Source organism: Eupeodes corollae, chromosome 1, assembly GCF_945859685.1.
Source record: "Eupeodes corollae chromosome 1, idEupCoro1.1, whole genome shotgun sequence".
Taxonomy (NCBI): domain Eukaryota; kingdom Metazoa; phylum Arthropoda; class Insecta; order Diptera; family Syrphidae; genus Eupeodes; species Eupeodes corollae.
Genome location: NC_079147.1, coordinates 270,997,285 through 271,018,132, shown reverse-complemented (window position 1 = coordinate 271,018,132; position 20,848 = coordinate 270,997,285). Strand labels below are relative to the sequence as shown.

The window sequence follows — 20,848 nt, the reverse complement described above, 5'->3', positions numbered from 1 at the left end:
CGCAAAAAAAAGTCCAGCGGTGTCAAATTGCATGATCTTGATGGCCCGTTGATATCGTCACGACGAGAATTAACGCGGCCAGGAAATGCCTCTTGCAATAAAGCCATATTCGCTGAAGTTTTGTGGCATGTGGAACCGTACTGTTTAATTCACATACTCTCCAAGTCGTATTCTTCAAAAGCAGGCACTAAAAAGTCGGTTATCATATGACCATAACGCCCCCAAATTCATGGTGACTGTCGTTCCATCGTTATTTTCGAGGAAGTAAAGTCAAATCATATCTCCGGACCGAAGAGCCCACCAAACAGTGACTTTTAATGGATGTAATGGCCTCTCTTCATTTATTTGAGGATTTTCAGAACCCAACGATTAAGAAATGTGAAAAATCCCCGTCCACTGCCTGTTGTTCAAGCTTCCTTTCGAAGTATATACGACGTCGTAAATGGTCAGCTGGTTTCAGTTGTTGTGTGAGCTGGACTTAATGTGGATGTAGGTGTAAACCTAACTGCAAAATACGCCATAATGATTCCTAAGACAGTCTTTATTCCTGAGAACGACGAGGAATCGACACAATCGGGTTTTTGGCAACACTTTCACTTACAGCAGTGGTACTTTCAGTGGTTCGAGAAAACGATTATACAGAGGCCCTACAACATCTGTAACCAGACCAATATTTTTGAATTTCTTCACAATTTTGCCCATTGACTGCTTATTTGGCGTAGGTTTTAAAAACTTTAATGCGTTGTGCGATAGTTTGGCGATTCATTTACGAAAATTCCAGATTTGCAACTGAAAACTAGAATTGGTTTAACAACTGAGTTTGACAGATGTCGAATTCCTGCCCTATGCTTTTGAAACCGCAAAATGGATAAGATGGCGCAACAGTCCTTTGAGAACCAGGGCCTAGTAACTCACAACACTTAGCCATTCCAGTGTCAGAGATTGAAGGGACCTACAGTTTTAAGCCGACTTCGAACAGCAATTCTCATGACCCGAGACCTCTTGCATAACAGTCCAACGAACTAACCATCATGCCAAGGGTACTAAGGTACTCTGATACCGATAGGAAAAATGTGCCAGTAGTGCCAACTAAAAAATTTGTTCATATCGGTGTACCTTAAGGTAGTCATGTAGTACCCATTCTTTTTGTTGATTAAATCAATTGACAGATTTTCTGTGCAGTGATAATTGTGAAGCGGATTTATAAACATTAAGTAAATATTTTTTCTTTTTCAACTAAAACGTTAACGAAGTTGATGTTGAAACTCAAGTTGTTGTATTTTAATATTTCTTATTTTAGAAAGTAGCTTCTGACTCGATGAAAACTTACTTAAATAATCCCATTGTTTTCCTTAAAATGTTAATTAAATAACTTTGAATTATTATCAACATCAATAACTTAAAGTGTGAACTATTTTCAGTCAAAATTTAAGAAATGAATTAAATTTGTCAAACATTTTACGATAAGTTAACAGCAATCCAAACAAATTGGAAATCAGCTCATTTCTTTGTTCTCGAAAATACATTGTAGGAGAAAACACATGTTTTGTTGTAAAAAAACAAGATGTCAAAAACTTCATTCTTTGCAGTATCAGACATCCTTCTAAAACTCATATTTTCATGTTTTCAGAACACCTGGAAACATCGAGAAATATAATCATTTTCAATCTAAAAAATTGTCCTTTCAATACATTTGACCCATGTTCCACAAGGTTCTGTTTTGTCTCCTGCACTTTTTTTTAATTTTGCCGCTTCAAACAATACAAATATTTTCGAGTCGAAAACCCAGGTTTAATTTGCTCCTTAAAATTATATCGGCTATTAAAATAATTTACTCAAAAGAACCGCGAAAAAATTCATTCTTTGAAAAACAAAACTTGTTAAGTACTTCAAAATATATTATATCGTTAAGAGCACATAATACAAAGCTCTTAAACTTTCTCTAATTAAATGTTCAATTGTTAAATGTTCGATCCGTACAGGAGTGATAAATATTTTATATAGCCTTGTTTTGAATATCTATTACTCTTGTTTCATTTGATCTAAAGACCATTGCATTCAAGCTAACACTTTTTATTGATTGGTTATTTATTTCATTTACTTATATAAGGAAACTTGTAAATTAAATCACTATCTATAGGTTTATATCGATTTACATTTTTAATTACACACCATCAATTTACAACACTTTTCATGTAATTTCTGCATTCCAATTAATTTTGCTTAAATAGATCAAAACACTTATAAATTTAAATAATTAGATAGGTTTAAAGAGAAAAAAAAGTAGCTTTTCCCACACAACTCCTCGTAGAAGAAAAACCTCCAAGTGCCGACAGTGGTGGTCAATAAAAAGGTAAATAAAAAAAATAGGCACACTTTTTTCACTCCCAAACAAAACACCTTTAAGTGGGCAAGCCAGTTTTGTCTCACCTCAATAAAAAAAACACATAAAGTTGAAAAAAAGAACTAAAAATTAATTTATAAGAAAAACTTGAAATATTTACACCTAAGAAGAAAAAACCCAATTATTAACTGTCCACCACCATATTACATCAGAATATTCAAAAACATTACAACTCCCAAAAGAAGCAGTTCTTGCTATAAAGTTCCTTCCGCCATTGTTGTGTGCTGATTCCCGGTTCCAAGAAGTTTTTTTTCTTCTTCTTTTCTTCAGCACTTCCATTCCACACACAATATGGCGTTCGACATAGATAGAAAGATACTTCATGCAAAACACTTAACAGTCAATTCATTACCTTACCTCGCGTATCTGCGTATACCTATGCCTATCTATAAGGTGCAAGCTATAGATACTTTGTTAGTTTTGCGGTACAGTGAGTCAGTAAAGCGTATCGTAGTCGTCTCGCACTCTCTTTTGAAAACCATCGTCATCATCATCTGCTGCTGCTTTTGAGGTCTGCTCAAGCTGATTGCCCTCTCTAAAAAGCCGCTTCGGCTTCAAGTCTTTAAGCTAGCCAAACAGCCAGCTGTTTTTGTTTAGTATACGAGTACGGCGAGTAATTCCCACTTGTAAAAGTATCTCTTAGATACTTTTTCCATTGTATCTTTAACCGAATACGATACGACTGACGACCGACAACGACGACGATCTATCTCTCAGTACTCAGTTTTCCAGTGTTGGTTTATAGCTACATCCATATCATAAAGGGGGGTAGACCGTAATTCAAAACAAGTGAGCCAAGTTAGTCAGCAGTTGGTTCGTGTCTTGCGAGTACGGTATAACAACGTCGTCGTCTCCGTCTGCGTAGTCTCATATCGGATCGCACGTATCTAATTATGCTTATAACGAATAATATATCTTTTTCAATAAAATAATTCATTCTCCTTGTATCTTTCGTAACTTTCTTCGCTCCGTGGGATTTATGTGCGTGTGTTAATGCTTTTTACCGCATTTTTTGTGTTTTCATCCAAAAAAAATTAATAAATATTTGTTTATATTTTTATTTCGATAAAAATAAAAATATCTTAACTTAATTATAAGTGAATAAATGATTTTTAAAAAAATATATAAATCAATCTTCCACCTAATTGAAATAATTGTAGGTGGCAAGTCGACACGATTATAATTTTAATTTTTTCTTCTGTAATTGAAAAAATATTAATTAATTTTAATTTTTTGTTGTTATTGTTTTTATTGTGCTATGCTGTTCCGGACATTATTCACGGATACGACTACGCGAGTCGATTTTTGAATTTTATTCATTTTTTTTCTCAAGTTGTAATTTATGTATTCTCCTCCCTGCTGTGTGTCGGTTGTTTTCGTTTTCGGAAGTTAATTTGAATACCTGCGCTTTACTCCCTCATATCAATCCCGTGTGGTGCATTTAATGTTACCTATATAGATATTGGTACCTTACTTCCGTTTCCAATATCCGCATATCCAACGAATACGGGGCTTAAAAATAAATTAAAACAATTTAAAAAAATTGTGAAATTATAATTTTGAAAAAATAAATAAGTTCAATAGAAAAGTTTAAAATAATTAAAAATTTAAAATAAAAAAGTGATTTTTGTTAAAAAGTGATGGTAAAGTTTTGTTTTTTAGTTCTTTTTTTTTCAAATTTTTTGTTTTAAATAAAATTCATATAAACGGCAACACTTGGACAAAGGATATTAATTTCACTCTCATGGCACTTTGGATAGCCTTTTCCTTATTTTTAATATAAATACATTTTTTTGTATTGGATGGTATGTTTTTGAGATAGCGTGTGCTATCGTGTGTCAATCGAAACATCTGTTGTTTTGGGCTTCAAAAAAATTGTGAACAAAATAAAAAAGTAAATAAGTCAAGTTTTTTTGTGTGTAATATGAGTAAAATAGAACAGATGCTGTTGTTCGAAATATGTTAAAAAAAGTTGGTTGATGTTTGATTGATGTAGGAAACAGAGTCTTAACCCTAACCAAACCATGTTTCAAATACAAATTATTTTGAATTTAAAATACAACACAAAATGTCCCTAGTTTATATTTAGTGAATTTGAATAACTTTTAAATTTTATGCAAGATTAGGAACCAAAATCAAAACTACCAAATTGATATTTTCTGTCGAAAAGCTTATGGCCACATTGCATAATGTTTAAGAATTGTTAGAATTATTGAATAAAAATAAATAAATTTTGTGGCGCAACAATCCGTTGAGAATTAGGGTCTATTGACTTACAACTCACCTACAGTCTTAAGTCGAATCCGAACGGCTAATTATAGAAAGCACTTTTCATGACAAGAATTACTCTTGGAGAATTTGTCAACCCTTCGCAAGAGGCAGTACTTTAGATGGCATAGGCAGGGATCTAACCCAAGACATCTGGTATGACAGTCCAATGCACTAATCATCATGCTGCCGGTACTACTAATTGTTGAATAAGGTGTTATTAAAAAAAGTCAAAATGTAGGGCTTTCCAATAAGAAGTTTAAATGATTTTTAAAAAAATCTAGTTTTTCCTTAAGAGAAGTTAATAGAGTATTTTTTAGAGTATATTTTTTTATTTCGCTTAAAATTCAAATACATTATAATAAAGATAAATAATTAATAATTAATCAAAATAATAATGACATTTTGTATTTTTTGATACAATAAAGCATTAAAAATAGTGTTAAATGCCACTTCAATAGGCTTAACAAATTCAAAAGATTAATGAGGGTGGGGTGACCCAAAGTACAATTTAATGAATTCAATTAATAAAAATCTATAAAAATGCATACAAAATTAACATTTCTATAATTAATTTAACAGAACTAGAAAAAAAGTAGTGTTTTAGAAATTTGTATATTCTCCAAATAAAATTTAATAAAAGCTAAACGAAAAGAAATAGTGATAAACTCTCTATCAAACCAAAATATCGGTGAAAAGTGATTCAATATTTAGGTAATCAAAATTGAAAAGCCATTGTTTTATGCGTTTTAAAAATATTCCAGAAATTGTTATGGATCTTATAGACTGGGGAAGTTTATTAAAAAGACGAAATGAAAACAATATCAATATGAAATTTGTATTGACCAATTCAAATGTTTCGGATGTACTGAACCTCGGTTAATTCTCGATTTCCAGCTTAAATTGATTGTGAATCGTTTATTTAGATAGTAATCCAAATCCAAATATAAATCTCGATAATCAATTTAATGGTATTGATAGTTGTCTGAATATTGGAAGTTTATATTTTTCAATTGAGGAAATTGAAAAAGCTTTATCAACGGTCAAATTAGACACAAGACTTGATATAGATGGAATTGCACCTATTATTTTACAGAAATGTTCAATAGTATTTGCTGTTCCTTTACAAATAATTTTTAATCGATCTCTTGAAAGTGGTGAATTTTTAAGTACGTGGAAGCGTTCTATCATTACACCAATTTATAAATCAGGAAATAGGCAGGATGTTTCAAACTACCGCCCTATTTGCAAGATCTCTACCGTTCCAAAATTTTTTGAAAAATTGGTTTATGAAAAATTAACTTCAATGGTAAAACATGTTATCTCTCCCTGTCAACATGGGTTTCTCGCTGGTAGATCTACCAGCACCAACCTAACAATTTTTTCAAACACCATTTTAAACGGGCTCGAAAAAGGTTTCCAATTCGAAGTTGTTTATACAGATTTTTCCAAAGCTTTTGATAGGGTGAACCATGATATATTACTTATTAAGTTGAATAAAATTGGTTTTCATTCTTATTTGCTGAACTGGATACGGACATATTTAAAGGGTAGCATTCAGTTTGTTCGTATTAATAATTTCTTTCATCGCCTATCAATGTTACCTCGGGTGTTCCACAAAGAAGCCATCTCGGTCCGCTTTTTTTCTTGTTATTTATCAATGACATTCCCAATGTTTTCTTAAATTCTAGATGTCTAATGTACGCAGACGATTTGAAAATCTTTCGGTGTATAAAATCTGAACACATTGAAATGTCTTTTTTTTGCGTTTGTTAGATCTACTCTTGAGTATTGCAATACTATTTGGAGCCCTTTGTACGAAGTTCACTCTTTTAGAATTGAGAAAATTCAAAAACGCTTTACAAGGGTATTAGTAAAAAGGCTTCATTGGAGCATTAATATGCCTTCCTATGAAACAAGGTGTAAATTATTTGGAATCTTGCCTCTTAATATTCGTAGAAAGTTTTCTGGAGTTATGTTTATTCGTGATGTTCTAACTAATCGTATTGATTGTTCGGAAATTTTGAGCTTAATTAACTTCAATGTTCCTGCGAGGATGCTTAGAAACCAAAATTTATTTAACATTCCATTCCACAGAACAAATTATGGTGCTTATGAACTATTGACCAGGTGCTTAAAAGAATCCAATTCTGCTTGCGATATGATGGACTTTTGTCTTGGTAGATTTTCATTTAAAAACAATTTACTCGTTATTTTGAGAAACCTTAATGGTGGAAATGTTTAATATATATTTATTTATTTATTTATTGTTTTTTATTCATTATTGATTTTGTACGTATATTATTATTATTATTATTATTATCGAGTAATCACTAAAGCATTGTAACTTTGTTTAATGAAATAAACACTAAACACTGAAGTATTGACACAGACCTTTTCTTTCACTTGGTTTCAAAAAAATGTTTACAATGTTGAATCACAATAAAACATTCGAAAACCACATCAAACAGTGTTCCGTTGAGGATTATGAGGATTTTCAGTAATCATTCTAAGATTTTTGTAACCTTAGAAGGGAGATTGTGCTTATTAAGGTATCCTCCGTGGTGAAGAAGTTTTTGCAGTTAATGTTAACAATCTCACTTCGTTTTTGAAGCGTGCATCGCTAAATTTTTGTTGATAGTACAGATTTTACCTGACTTTGACAACCTTCAAAAGTGACAACTGAAAAAAAAATTGAAGTATTATTCCGATCTCTCTAATAAAGGGTGGTTTTTAAAAGCTAAAGAAAAGTTTTTCAAAACAATTTATAAAACGGTCCATATAATTTAATGTTTGAAGATTATTTCCTGCAAATGTTGACCTTGACTTCACCTCATATGGTCCATCAACTTAGTCCAATTTTGGCATACTTTTTCCAACATTTCGGCCGGTATCTCACCTGTAACGAAATGCTTCAATATTGTCTCCCAATGAGTCAATTGAAGTGGGCTTGTCTGTATAGACATAAGCTTTAACATAGCCCAACAAAAAATAGTCTAAATGAGTTAAATCGCACGATCTTGGCGGCAGACCGATCTTCTACATGAAATAAAATGTTCACCGAACTTTCAATAAGACCATTGTTGCGAGTGCTTTGTGGCATATTGCACCGATTTATTGAAACCACATGTCATGCAAGTCAAGCTCTTGCATTTTGGGCATAAAAAGTGGGATATCATCGCACGATAGCGCTCACCATTCACAGTTGCCTTACGATTCGAATCATCTTTTAACATAAACCTTACCAAACTGTGACTTTTTGTGGATGCTGATATTCACTCCAAAATCGACAATTCTGCTTATTCTCCGTACCCATTTATCCAAAAATAAGCTTCGTCGCTCGCAGGAAGAAACGCGCCATGAACTTTCTTTACAGAACACGCATTTTGATAATAAAATTCAATTGTTCGTTTGTAAGACGATTAATGGTTAAATTATAGACCAAATTGAAGATTTTTGACAGTTAAACAAAACACGGAAAAACGTGCGTCTGCTGTTTAAACCAGTCTTGCCAAAAAGATGATAGCTACAAAATCACCCTTTACTTTTTTAAAGTGGCGTTTCAATCCTGGGCCTTAACCAACATGCCTCTCCAGGCAGGTCGGTCCCAAGCTAGCTGTCGCCAATTTCGCGCGCTAAGTTGGTTGAGGTCCTCTCCTGATTCTGGTTCTTCCTCGTATCCGTCGTCCCTCGGAATTAGATTCGAGCTGAAACGTTGATGTCCATTCGCCCTATATGATCCAGTCGTTGGACTTTTATTTTTAAGGTGCGTACAGTTGTAGCTTCTTTTCCACTCTCCATCTTGCAAACGGGACCAAAAATCACCAGAATACTTTTTCTATCCAAACATCCTAAGACGCTATCATCTTTCTTTGACTGGGTCAAGGCCTCAGCGCCATAAATGAGAACCGGGATGTTGAGTGTCTTATAAATGGTTACTTTAGTTGCTCAAGAGAGGACTTTACCATACTCAATTGGCTTCTTAGTCCAAAGAAGCATCGATTTGCAAAAGTTATTCTTCGTTTGATTTCAGCGCTGGTGTCGTTATCTGAACTTATATCGTTGTCTAGGTAAATAAAGGCCTTCACTACCTCAAGGTTACAGTTGTCCATGGTGACGTTTTATCCAATTATTCGTCCTTCAATGTCCTTTTTTTGATGACAACATATACTTGGTCTTTTCCTCAATGATAACTCATCTTCTGCTTTCGTTGCAATGCTCAAAAACGGTCCACTGACAACAAGCTTTGATCTTTCAAACTATGTCAATATCATCGGGGTGTTCTAGTTATTTGATGGACCTTTTAACGGTAGAGTTTTTTACAATTCTTTCCAAAACAATGTTAAAAAAGTCGCATGACAGTGCCTTGCCTTGTCTAAAACCATTTTTGACACTGTAAGATCTTTTTCGAGCTTGATAGAAAAGCGTGCATTCTTCATCGTCATTCTACACACAAACAGACAATTTTGACAGCGATGCCAAAACTAAACATTGCTCTGTTAAGTTCTTTCATATAGAGATGGTGTCGTAGGGGCTTTAAAATCGATAAAGAGATGGCTTGTATCCATTTGAAGTTCCTGAGTTTTTTCAAAGATCTGCCGTGATGGGAATATTTCGACAATTATGATCTGTCCTGTTCTGAAGCCACTCTGATAAAGACCTATCAATTTGTTGACGACAGAGAGGATTTTATAAGCGATGTTCAGGAAGATTGATGCCTCTGTAGTTGGCACAATTCAGAGTATCTCTTTTCTTGAGTATTGGGCCTTCTTTCGGCCATATTTTGCAGATGAGCGCTAAAATACTCTTTACCAAGTCATCATTCTTATCTCTCTGTCAAGTCATATAATCAAAAGGATAATTGTATTAAATAATTTTCAATTCGTTCCTTTTGCACTTTTCCTGCAATTTATTCATTTCAATTTGACCTTGAATTGAATTTAAGTACTTCAAGTTAAATTTTCAACATTATTTTTTGTGTTTTCATTTGTTCGCCACATGCATCCATGAAGAAGCCAATAAATCTCCTTTAAAAGAATCAAACTTGGTCTTGGTAATATATTCCTTCAGTTTGTTGCAATAATCACCTTGACCCTTGCAAGTGCCTTCATTTAATCTCAAAAAGCTGATATTGTTTCCAAACTTAAAAAAAAAACTGGTAATTGCACTTGAAAGTCCAAAATAAAAAAAATCAACTCATTTGGTTGCGCACCTGAGTAAAACAATATGTCGTCTGTATTTTTATATTTTTTGTTTATCAGTCGATCAACCTACAAAATGTATAAAGACCGCCTCTTCAAAAATTTTGTATTTATCTCCCACAATATAAGCTTTTCATTGTTTAAACAAATGTTATTTTTTCTGCCAAAATGCCAATGCAATCATACAAAAGTATTGAGTATCTCATCGATTTGAATTCATTCTCATTCACCTGTGCGCCATTATAAGTACAGTGGGGCTGATAGTCATAATTTTAAGTTTAATCTGAACATTTTTTATAAATATTTTTCACAAAGTGCTTCACAATTTAAATAAAATAATTTATATTCATTGTCAATTCATTTATTCCTACTTCGTCATATAATTGGCCCCACTGTGATCGTCATCAGTTTTGTTTATTTTGTTAAGTCTCACAACAACTATCACGAGACACGACTTGTACCTAGTACCAACATTTTATTTCCAACTTTTTAAAAAGTCATCTCAAGGTTGTTTAGAACATGAATCCCCACAGTGTTACTTGTGTATGCACAAGCCTTACTCTTTTAGTCTTCTATAAAGTCATGCCCCCACGACAGCAGTCTGTTAGGTAGGTACCTACTACCTTTAGATTGTAGAATAATATTATTTTTTTAACTCTTGTAATTAAATAAATTTAAATGATAAATAAATAATTACTGTCCATGATATTTGTTGGCACAAGAGAAGGGGCAACATAAGAACCCGATTTTGGCTCAAAGTCGATTTATAGAAGCCGAATCAAGGCGAAAGTATGAACTGACCTGACCAACTATGAGTGACTTGAAATTCAAATCGTTTTTCAATGGAATTTCGTAATTCTTTAATAATATTTTGGTAAACAATTCTATGATTACAAAAACAAAAATCTAAACAATAACCCAATCTATTTGTCAACAATATTTGTGTCGTCCATCAGTCTTCCAAGTTTGAAAATACCTGTGAAGTTCAAACAATGAACAGACATGAGGTAATCACCGTGGTTACTGCTAATTGACTGAATTTTTGTTTGGTCTTCATTATATTTGTGTGTAATGCCAATTTAAATGGCTTATACAATAAGCCATGACATTGTTCATCAATTCATCATATACAAAAATGAATTGCGTAGAAAAAATATAATGGAATTGTTTTTTATTCAAATTTTATTTAATTTAAATATGATGTGAAATATTGGTTTTTAATTATTGCAGTTTGAAAAATAATAATTAACTTTATTTGGAAAAGGAAACTTCCACTATAACTAATTTTGTTTTAAAACCATTGTCATTAGTTCAACAGTTGAATTGAATGTTATTTTTGTTACTAATGTGACACAAAAAAGGGCAAAAATTCTTCATTCGTATGACAGTTATCCTTGTCTTATGCCTCTAAAAATAACACAATATTCGGTTTTAGTGCATTATAATACAACAGCTACACATTATCTGTTCAAATGTGACATTTATCACACAATTACTTTTTTCCTCAAAATAGATAACATTTTTGTTTTCTTTTTTATAAAAAAGTTCAGGTTCATCAAAATGTATTCATCTCCTTATAAATACATAAAAGAGTTACACTTTTGATAGAAGTGTGATACTTACTGTTTTATGAATCAAATTATTTGTTAAGAAACAGAACAAATACATATTTTTGTGACTAATATGTCACTTATCCATATATGAACAAACTAAACGTTAATTTTTTTTTATTTTTCTTCAAATAAATTCAAAGTTTTTGTTGTCTCACAGAAAAAAAGTTAACCCTTTTGTTAAGGTTGTGACACTTTTAGACCTTTTGAATTAACTACACATGAATATATTTTCTTTTCTTTAAAAAAAATAGAAAAGCTACACATTTTTGTTACAAAAGTGTCTTTTATAATTTTATGGATGATATATATGTGCATGTTAACTCAAAAGTAACATACTCATATTTTTGTTACGTCTGTAACACTTATAATTTTTGATTTCATTGTAAAATTACTTATTTTCTCCAAGTGATCAGAATGACAAATATTTCATTTTTAGTATTTGTAAAAATGCAAAGCTTTTTCTGTTACGGCCGTGACACAAATGATTTGAATATTTTACTGCTAAGTCTTTGGATTGTACTTTAATATTTGTATAAACTGTTTGTTACGAATGTGACACATAAACTTCAAGAATACAATTTTTTTGTTACTTTTGTATTCTTTAAAGAGTTACATAAATATCGTCACAAGTGTTGGTTACAAGTTAGTTTAAAGTTGGCCAGACTTACGCCAGTTTAATGACCAATTGTGATACCAATATGAATCTTGAGGCCTTCTTTTAGGCTCATTGAGTCCCCTACGAAACGAGAAAGACTGATTTTGTTAATAAGAACAATTCTTTTAGGTAATCGTCAGTCTTGCGTTTTGAGCTAGAGCTGAGCACGTACAGAGTAGATGAAGAACTGTTTCCTCGTTTTCCTCATCCATGCAGCTTCTGCTTTAGCGTGCTTATCTATTAGACAGTTCCCGGTTATGACAACGATTATCGAGCTTATATGCTATCTGCTTAGAGATAGCAGGCACCTTGGGCGCTTTAAATTTAGTGTAGGCCAGATATTTTTCGTAACCTGACGCGTATTGATGCTTTTCCACCTGTTGATTGCCTTCTTTATAACGTCTTGAATAAGCAATAGCTTGGTATTTCAGGATTAGCCGAATGTGGTAAAATGGGTGTACCGTACCTTTTCTGGTGAGTGCATCTGCCTTACAATTTCTTGGCCTGGCATCCAGCAAAGGTGAATATTAAATGGTTGTGCTATCTCCATTAGAGATGATAGGTAGTTATGGACTTTTATAGAGTTTGTAGGAAAAGAGTCCAGATATTTGATAGAGGTCTGACTATCTGAGAAAATACGAATATCAGATGTTGATATCACGTTTTCTATAAGCGCGAACAAGACTTTTTCTATTGCCAAAAGTTCAGCCTGGAACACGTTTCAATGATTGGGAAGGCGAAATTAGAGACTTCATTTCAGTCGTTCATCTGTGTAAAAGTGGATTGACTCGTCTTCAGCCTCTCAGAATGTCCTGGATGGATGGTTTATTCTATGTGCTTTGGAATTGATTCTAAATACTTAAGAATTATACAGTGGCCAATGTTGATCTCAACCCACTGGGCACCGCGATGAAGATTTGAGGCAAATAGCAGAGCTTACAGCTATTTGTTTTCTAAGTATATTAAAAAGTGTTGGTGGAGTAGGATATCCAGCTCCGCAGATGGGGTCGTGCGAAGCGATCCGCTTATATATTGTGATTTTTTAAAAGCTATAAGAAAGTTTAAAAAAAAACACATACAATTCAGAAACATGCATGAAATCTTTATTTGATTCGATAGTACCGTACATATAATTTAATGGTTGAATATAATTTCATGCAAATGTTGACCTTCACTGCATCTCAAATGGTCCATCCGCCTAGTCCAATTTTGGCATACTCTTTTCAAAATTTCGGCCGGTATCTCGCGAATAAATTCTACAATGTTGTCTACCATGAGCTTTAGCATAGCCCCACAATATAGTTTAAAGGCGTTAAATCGCACGATCCAGGCGGACAATTTACAATAAGTCCATTGTTGCGCGTGCCGTGTGGCATGTGGCACCGTGTTGTTGAAACCACATTTCATGCAAGTCAAGTTCTTGCATTTTGGGCAAAAAAAAATTGGATATGATCACACGGCAGCGCTCACCATTCACAGTTACGTTACAATTCGTATCATCTTTGAAGAAGTACGGTCCTTCTGGACGCATTGGTAGCTCTTGCAATGCTTCTGAAATTCACTCCAGGATTGGCAATTCTGCTTATTTACGCACCCATGGAGCAAAAAATGAGCTTCGTCGCTGAACACAATTTTTCGGTAAAAAAATGGATCATCAGCCAACTTTCCAATAGCCCATTCACTAAAAATTTCACGTTACAATAGGTCGTTCGGCTTTAATTCTTAAACCATTTGTATGTATTTTGAAAGGCATCATACCTTAATCCTTCCGCAAAATTTTCCACGTTGTTGAGTAACAGAGGACTAATTTCTGCTAACGGCTACGAATCGACAATTGTTGGTTATCATTAACACAGGCCGATACAGCTGCGATATTTTCTTCAGTTGCACTCTACGTAAGCTTGTTGGTGGTTTAATGTCCAACAATGTTCATTTGGTGTGAAATTTAGTCACAATAGCCCGAATAGCCGTTTCAGTGGGTCCAATAAACTGACCATAAAATGGAAGAAGCGCTCTAAGAACTTTCTCAACAGAGCACGCATTTTGATAATAAAATTCAAATCGTCTATAAAACAATTCATGGTTAAATCATAGACCAAATTGAAGATGTTTGACAGTGAAACAAAACACGAAACGTGCGTCAGCTGTTTTAACCAGTGTTGCCAAAAAGATAATAGCTAGGAAATCACCCTTTACATAGACAAGCTGAACTTTGGACTGTTTCTTGTAGATTACGTTTCCAATTTAGTTTTTTGTCTAAGATAAGACGCATATACTTAGCCTTGTCTGAGAACTTTAATTGGATACCTCTAATATAGAGAGGGGTTAACATATGGAATTTTGTATTTCCTCGATAATAAGACTAAATCGGTTTTGTATTGGTTGCCCCCAGTCCACATCGATCGGCCCAAAGTATTAGTTTGTTTAAAGCTTTTTGTACGAGTTCTTTTAAAGTGTTGAGCCCGTCATAGCTATGTCATCCACATACTCAATTACTTTGAAACCCTCAGCATCAAGATCACTTAGTATTGCATTTAATACCAGGTTCCGGAGAAGAGGGGATAGAACACCACCTTGCGGTATCCCTCTGCTAACTAATATTTTAGCTGAAGAGTTACTCTGTTTCCAGTTAATTATTCTGCTAGACAGAATAAAATTAATTTTCTGCCCAAGCGAACCCTCTACGTTCAGAGATTTGATTGCAGATGTCAAGAAAAGCAACTATATTTGAACTTTCTATGATGAAGTCAGTATTCCATGTTGCAAACTAAGGTGTGTAACGTCGTTTCTACCGAGTTGCCTTTACAGTAAGCATGTTGAGGCAAAGACAGAAATATTGGATCAATACTTGCCCTTAAATGGATATCAGTAAATACTTCTAAGGCATTAAGAAGATTAATAATGAGATACTTATAGATCGTAGATCTTTAGGGTTCACTTCCACTTCTATCCATGCCGAGAGAATATGGACCAGAAGACTGTTACGAATTGCCTCGAGTGTGACATTAACCTCTTTAAGATATTACTATTTCTGCAACAATGTTCTGTTTGTTTACGTTAAAATAAGTTAAAAACTTGCATCTCGCTTCCAAAGCCTTCCCTTTTGTTACTAAAGAGATGCAGATTTTGTTTCAATTTTCATTTTTTAAGAAACTTTCTTGAATTTTGTATGTTTTTAGAAAAAGCGTTTTCTGAAGAAATTTTGTAAACTCTCAAAAACCACTGTAACGAATTTATTGCGTTTTTTGCAATGTGAAATCCAAGAAATTGATTACATTTTTTACCTAAGGCTGAAAACCTATCACACAAAAAGGTCAGGGCTTCAAACCTATTAACCTTTAAATTTTATTGCAAAAATTCAGCTTAGTGTTAAAAATTACAAATTTATTAGCAATTGATTAAGCAAAAAAAATAATCCCCATATGTAAAATTAATATTTTTTATTGTTCTCTAAAAAAAAGCCGCCATATTATCGAAATCCCTAAACAGATTATTATAAATATTGTCTGTGCTATTAATCAGTTAAAAAGCTTATGTCAGTTTAATGATATATTATACAGTTGCTTAAACATAATTCTGTTTTTAATTAATATCAATCATAATAAATCCCATATCAATCCGCCTATAGACGTAATATTTAATAGATAAATAGAAAGAGGTTCACCTGAATCCATATAGACTTTTAAACTTGTAGTATTTTTTTGAAATTTAAATTAACTTTTAAAAATCATCATCAACCAACTGACAACAGTAACGGATTAAATAAAATATTACACACAAAAAAATCATCATCGGAATAATCAAATAGATAAAGTTGAAAAATTATAATAATAGTAATACAAATTTAAACAAAAAAATAAAAAAAAATAAACAATAACAGATGCTTAAAAATGACAACAACGAAAATATAAAAACTACAAAAATGGATGATAAACGATACTTTATATTATGGCGTGTGCTGAATCACGTCATGGTTGAATAACGAATGGTTTTAGCAGCAGCAGCACGCAATCGTGACATCATTTAAAAAATAATAATGTTTTTCAATAGTAAACTTATGTTATTAAAAAATTGTACAGTCACTAAAATACTTATAATGATAGTGAAAAAAAATATCCAAGCAAGTGTTCAAAAGTTTATTGAATGAAAACAAAAAATAAGTGCTCCTTCCTGCAACAACTAAACTAAACTACACCACTTAGTCATCTTCTGTTCACAATCGACAAAAAGGATTAAATTACCCTCATCATCAACATCATGACTCCTTCCTCTTTTCCTCCAACAAACGGATATAATTGGTATCATTTTTCCTATTGTCTTCTGTAAAAAATGTTTCTTTATTTTTGTATAGAAAAAGAAACATACAAAAATGGTGCAACAAAAATTATTTACAATAATTATAAAACTTGAAGTTCTTGTGTTGTCTAGAAAATACTTTAAAAAAAGGAAATCACGGCAGAACGCACGTCTTGAAAGACTCACAGGAAACATGGAACATGTAACATACATTTTAGACAAAACAGACACAATTGAACTCATTTTATGCTTTACAAAGGATAATTGTCATTATTTTTTTAAATACAGTACGGGTCGGATGGTTATATTGTTTTTATTTATTTTTAATTTCTAGAAACTTATCAATATTTTGCATATACAATCCTTAACAACAATGAAGCCGTATCCTTATTTGCCTTACAGTTTTCTTGTTAACTGCACGAGAAGTGGATTACCCAAGGGCTGGCACTTTAGTCCAGTTCTTTTAACAATCTTCGGATGACTTGTAATTTTTGAGTCCCAATATGCATCACAGTGTCCCCGTTGAGGATAGAGGCATTCCAACAAATGCCAAATTTTTTGAGTCACGTTGCCCAGTTTAGTCCTTTCGTATTTGTTGTGGAGGGATCTAATGGGCAGGTCTTTATTTTTTTTTAAGCTAAGGTTCCGACTGAATGGATCTTCGTTTTGAGAAATTCGTTTGCATAGAGTTTCTGATATTTTCATTCTTGCACTCTTTTTTAAAGAAGCCAGTTGTTTGACATAGTAAAATGTGCGCATCTGGAAACGTTTGTTCCTCAGTTTTATTTTATAGATTCTTATGATGCTGTCTGTCGGTCAACACCACACATATGGCGATTATATTATATGGTGATATATACCTAGAGTATTTTTTATCATACCTGCAAACTTCAGTCGAAACTAATTTAGCCAATTTATTGACTTACAGCAGCTTAAGAGACATCAATGCCGTTGAGATTAGCAACATGTTCTTCAAAATATATATTTTTTTTATAAAAGTTCTTTCTAAAGACATTTTGAAGTACCAAGTACCAGCATGCCTTTTTTTAATAAAAATTCTAAAAGTCTCGAAAATTAATCGCTTAGTTTTCGTGGCGTGGAATCATTCTCGACTGCCTTAAAAGAACGGATAGAGGATGCTTCTTAGTCTGGTTCATTAGTTCCTAAAGCATTTTCTCTACCAGTTTCAACCTCTGTCAAAAACTTAAACAAGAAACATCACTCATGGGGATTTTTTGGGAAATATCTTTTTTTATTGAAGTTTCGAGCTTTTCTAAAGTACAATTGCGCTCATCTACATAAAGTCTTGATTCGAAAGGAATTTTTGCGAAAGCTTCGTTCAAAGTGTCAATAACTGGACGGATTTTTAAAGATTCTATCAGCTTCAGGATGAGTTCTGAAACAGAATCCCCACTCAAAACAAATGGTTTATAGCCCCACAATTGCTCATTTACACAAAGTCTTTATCCAAAGGAAACATTTGGGAAAGCTCCGTTCAAGGTATCGACGACATTTTCCTTACCAGTTTCGAACTCTGTCAATAACACAAACAAGAAACATCACTCATGGGGATTTTTAGGGTAATATCTTTTTTATTGAAGTTTCGAGCTTTTCTGAAGCACAGTTGCGCTTATTTACACAAAGTCTTGATTCAAAAGGAATTTTCGTTCTTCGTTCAAAGGGTCAGCAACTGAACGGGTTTTCGACATTCTATCAGCTTCAGGATGAGTACTGAAACAGAAACACCACTCAAAGTAAATAGTTTTAGCCCCACTTATGGGGTTTCTTAGAGTTATGTCGTTTAAGAAAGTTTTGAGCTTTCCTGGAGCACAATTACACAATTTACCCAAAGTCTTGATTTAAAATTAACTTTTTTGAAAGCTTTGTTTAAGGTGTCAACAACTGGACAACAACGTTAAAGTATCTATCAGCTTCAAAGTGAGTTTTATGAATATACTAAGACGGGTCTTTTGAAATTTGTTTTATGCCATAGTTAATTGTATCAGAGATGTACCAATAACCGGACTCCAGTGGTCATAGTTACTCTAGGGAGCTGAGTTAGCAACATAATGTAAAGTAAGCCAATAAGCTGATGAATCTCAGTATCAGTTACTCTAAACAAATTATTTGAGTCTTTTAGACTAAGTTCTGATAAAAACAGGTAGAAAAACAATTGTATTAGAATTTCTAGGTCGGTAGAAATCAGTACTCAAAGACTTGCTTAAATTTGTCCATCAGTTTCAGTATTTCCGAAAAGGTGTTACACAGCGGTTTGAAAAAGGTCCATATTTAAGCGAACTTTGACTGCAAAACTTGTACCATTCTTTTAACAATTTTAATGCGTTGTTAAATCGTTTGTAATGGCGTAATTTTAACTTGCCTAATGTCAAAAGATGATAGCTTCAAAAGCACTCCAAAGACCGGACTTTTCATAATAAAACCTGTTATTGGAAAGCTCTTTATTGCATTTTTTGGTTTAATTAAAAGAAAAATCAATTTATTGAAAGCAAACCCAGAAGTCGAAAACGTATTGTTTTAAAACGAAGTAACTCTTATTCACTTTATTTCTATTGCACATGATGTACCTCATGGTTAACATCTTAGTCCAGTTCTTTTAACATATTGGATGTTTAAAAGCCTTCGGATAGATAAATCTTCTTTTCAGTTATTCAAACAAAAGTTTAAAGTAATGAATCTAACCAAGTTCTCCAGACTGTAAGTCTTCTATTCCTAAAAAGTTTGATGCGAACCGAAACTCGGAATTTTATTTTATATTCCCCAAAAGCGGATGCGTTCCCATACTCTCTGATTTTTTGTTCTTGTTTTGTTTTAAAGAAGCGAAAAAATCAGTAATTATTTTACAGAAAAAATAAAAGAGGAAATTTCCTCATCTATTTATCTTTCTTTTGTATTATGTATATCTTTTATTTCAAAAAGTCTTAAAATGGAAAAATATCGTAAATTTATTTTGTTTTGTTTTTGGTCTCGTCGTCATCATTGTCGTCATGCAAGGATGCCTTTAATGGCCAACTCTTGCATCATACGAGTATATCCTTTTGTTTGTCAGATTTTTGTGATTCAGTTGAATTAAATTAAAAAGAAAATCCGATTTATAAAATGTAATTTTTTTATATTTCAATGGAAATTTATAAACAATTGAAACAACAAAATTCACATCAACTCAGTTTAAGCTTTTTTTTCATGGCTCTCATGATGATTAAATTCGCCAAAAAATTCATGGTAATAAAAATACAAATCTTTGTATTAAGGTGAATCAACCATAATGTTCCCAAAAGGAAGGCTAAATACTCTTTAGCTAAAGGCAAGTTATAAAACCTGGTACAAATAAATTCAATTGAAGGCGAATACGTGTCGAAATTTATAAATGAATAAAAAGTTAAGTAGTCCATGTTTGATATGTGGAGGATACAAAAATAAATAAATAAATAAATTGTTAACTTTCAATCTGCAAGGTAATTTGGCACGTATGTAGATACCTTTATACACCTTTCGAATGATGTGTGAAAATAGGTGTTTTGGATCTTAACCTTAATCAATTTATCAAATGTTCGCCATTTGTATGTTAATGGTTTCAATTTATCGAAGATTTGTAAGGGTTTTTTGTTATCCCTTTGAATAACATCGGTCTAAAATTTTCAATCTTAAAAATCATCTAGGAGAAGAGAATTTTTAAAAAGCTTTAAAAAAAAAAGACCAACGTCTATACACCTTTGCGAATTTGAGTAGGAATAAGTTCCCATTCCCACAGTAGTTGATTTATGTACGTAAAATCAACAACTGACGACTATCGATCACGATATTTGGTTTTCGTTTAGGAATCGTGATATCTTTTCGACTTTAAAGACAATTTTCGTCATCATAATAGATAGATACATTATATGCAAATTAAGATAAACAGACATTACAAAAAAGGATAAAAGAAACTTTGGACCTAATTTCAAAACCTTTCTCTTCCTTTCTTTAGTCGAGGTTGACAACAAAAACAAAAAAACTCTCATAGCTTTATTTATCAATTGTTCTTTATTTTCTTCTTATCGATGGGAAATTGAGGAACTATTTTGTTGTATATTTTTATTTTTTAACGAGGCTAAAAAACAAAATTAAGTGAATCATAAAACCGGATGTTGAGGTATACATGTGCTGAAAGATTCGCACCTTTTTTGTTTATAAAATCTTCTAGATAATTTTCTTTTATTTACTGTTGGAATAAGCGATGGCGGTGAGGTTCTTTTTGTTTTTATTGTATTTTGTTTTTAAATTTTCCCAACGAAAAATCCCACACTAATGATGAGATATTATAATCTGGTATTTTTCCTTTTAATATAGTTTAGTTTTTGCAACCTTTGGGGGAAGCGATGACAATTTGTCTTTCTTGTCATAATTTTTGTTT

At 32.7% G+C, this 20,848-nt stretch overlaps 1 protein-coding gene across 5 annotated transcripts in view; it reads left to right on the top strand.

Moving 5' to 3' along the window:
* LOC129954253 (IQ motif and SEC7 domain-containing protein 1) overlaps window positions 1–20,848 on the top strand; it is a 467,024-nt gene that overhangs the window by 279,918 nt on the left and 166,258 nt on the right. For 2 of the 5 annotated variants that reach the window (XM_056068042.1, XM_056068039.1), the window contains exon 1: window positions 3,210–4,047. The exons of the other annotated variants lie outside the window; for them this stretch is intronic. The gene's annotated coding sequence lies outside the window, so the exon portion shown is untranslated. Of the gene's footprint in view, window positions 1–3,209; window positions 4,048–20,848 lie in introns of those variants that run through there. 5 annotated transcript variants of the gene reach the window in all.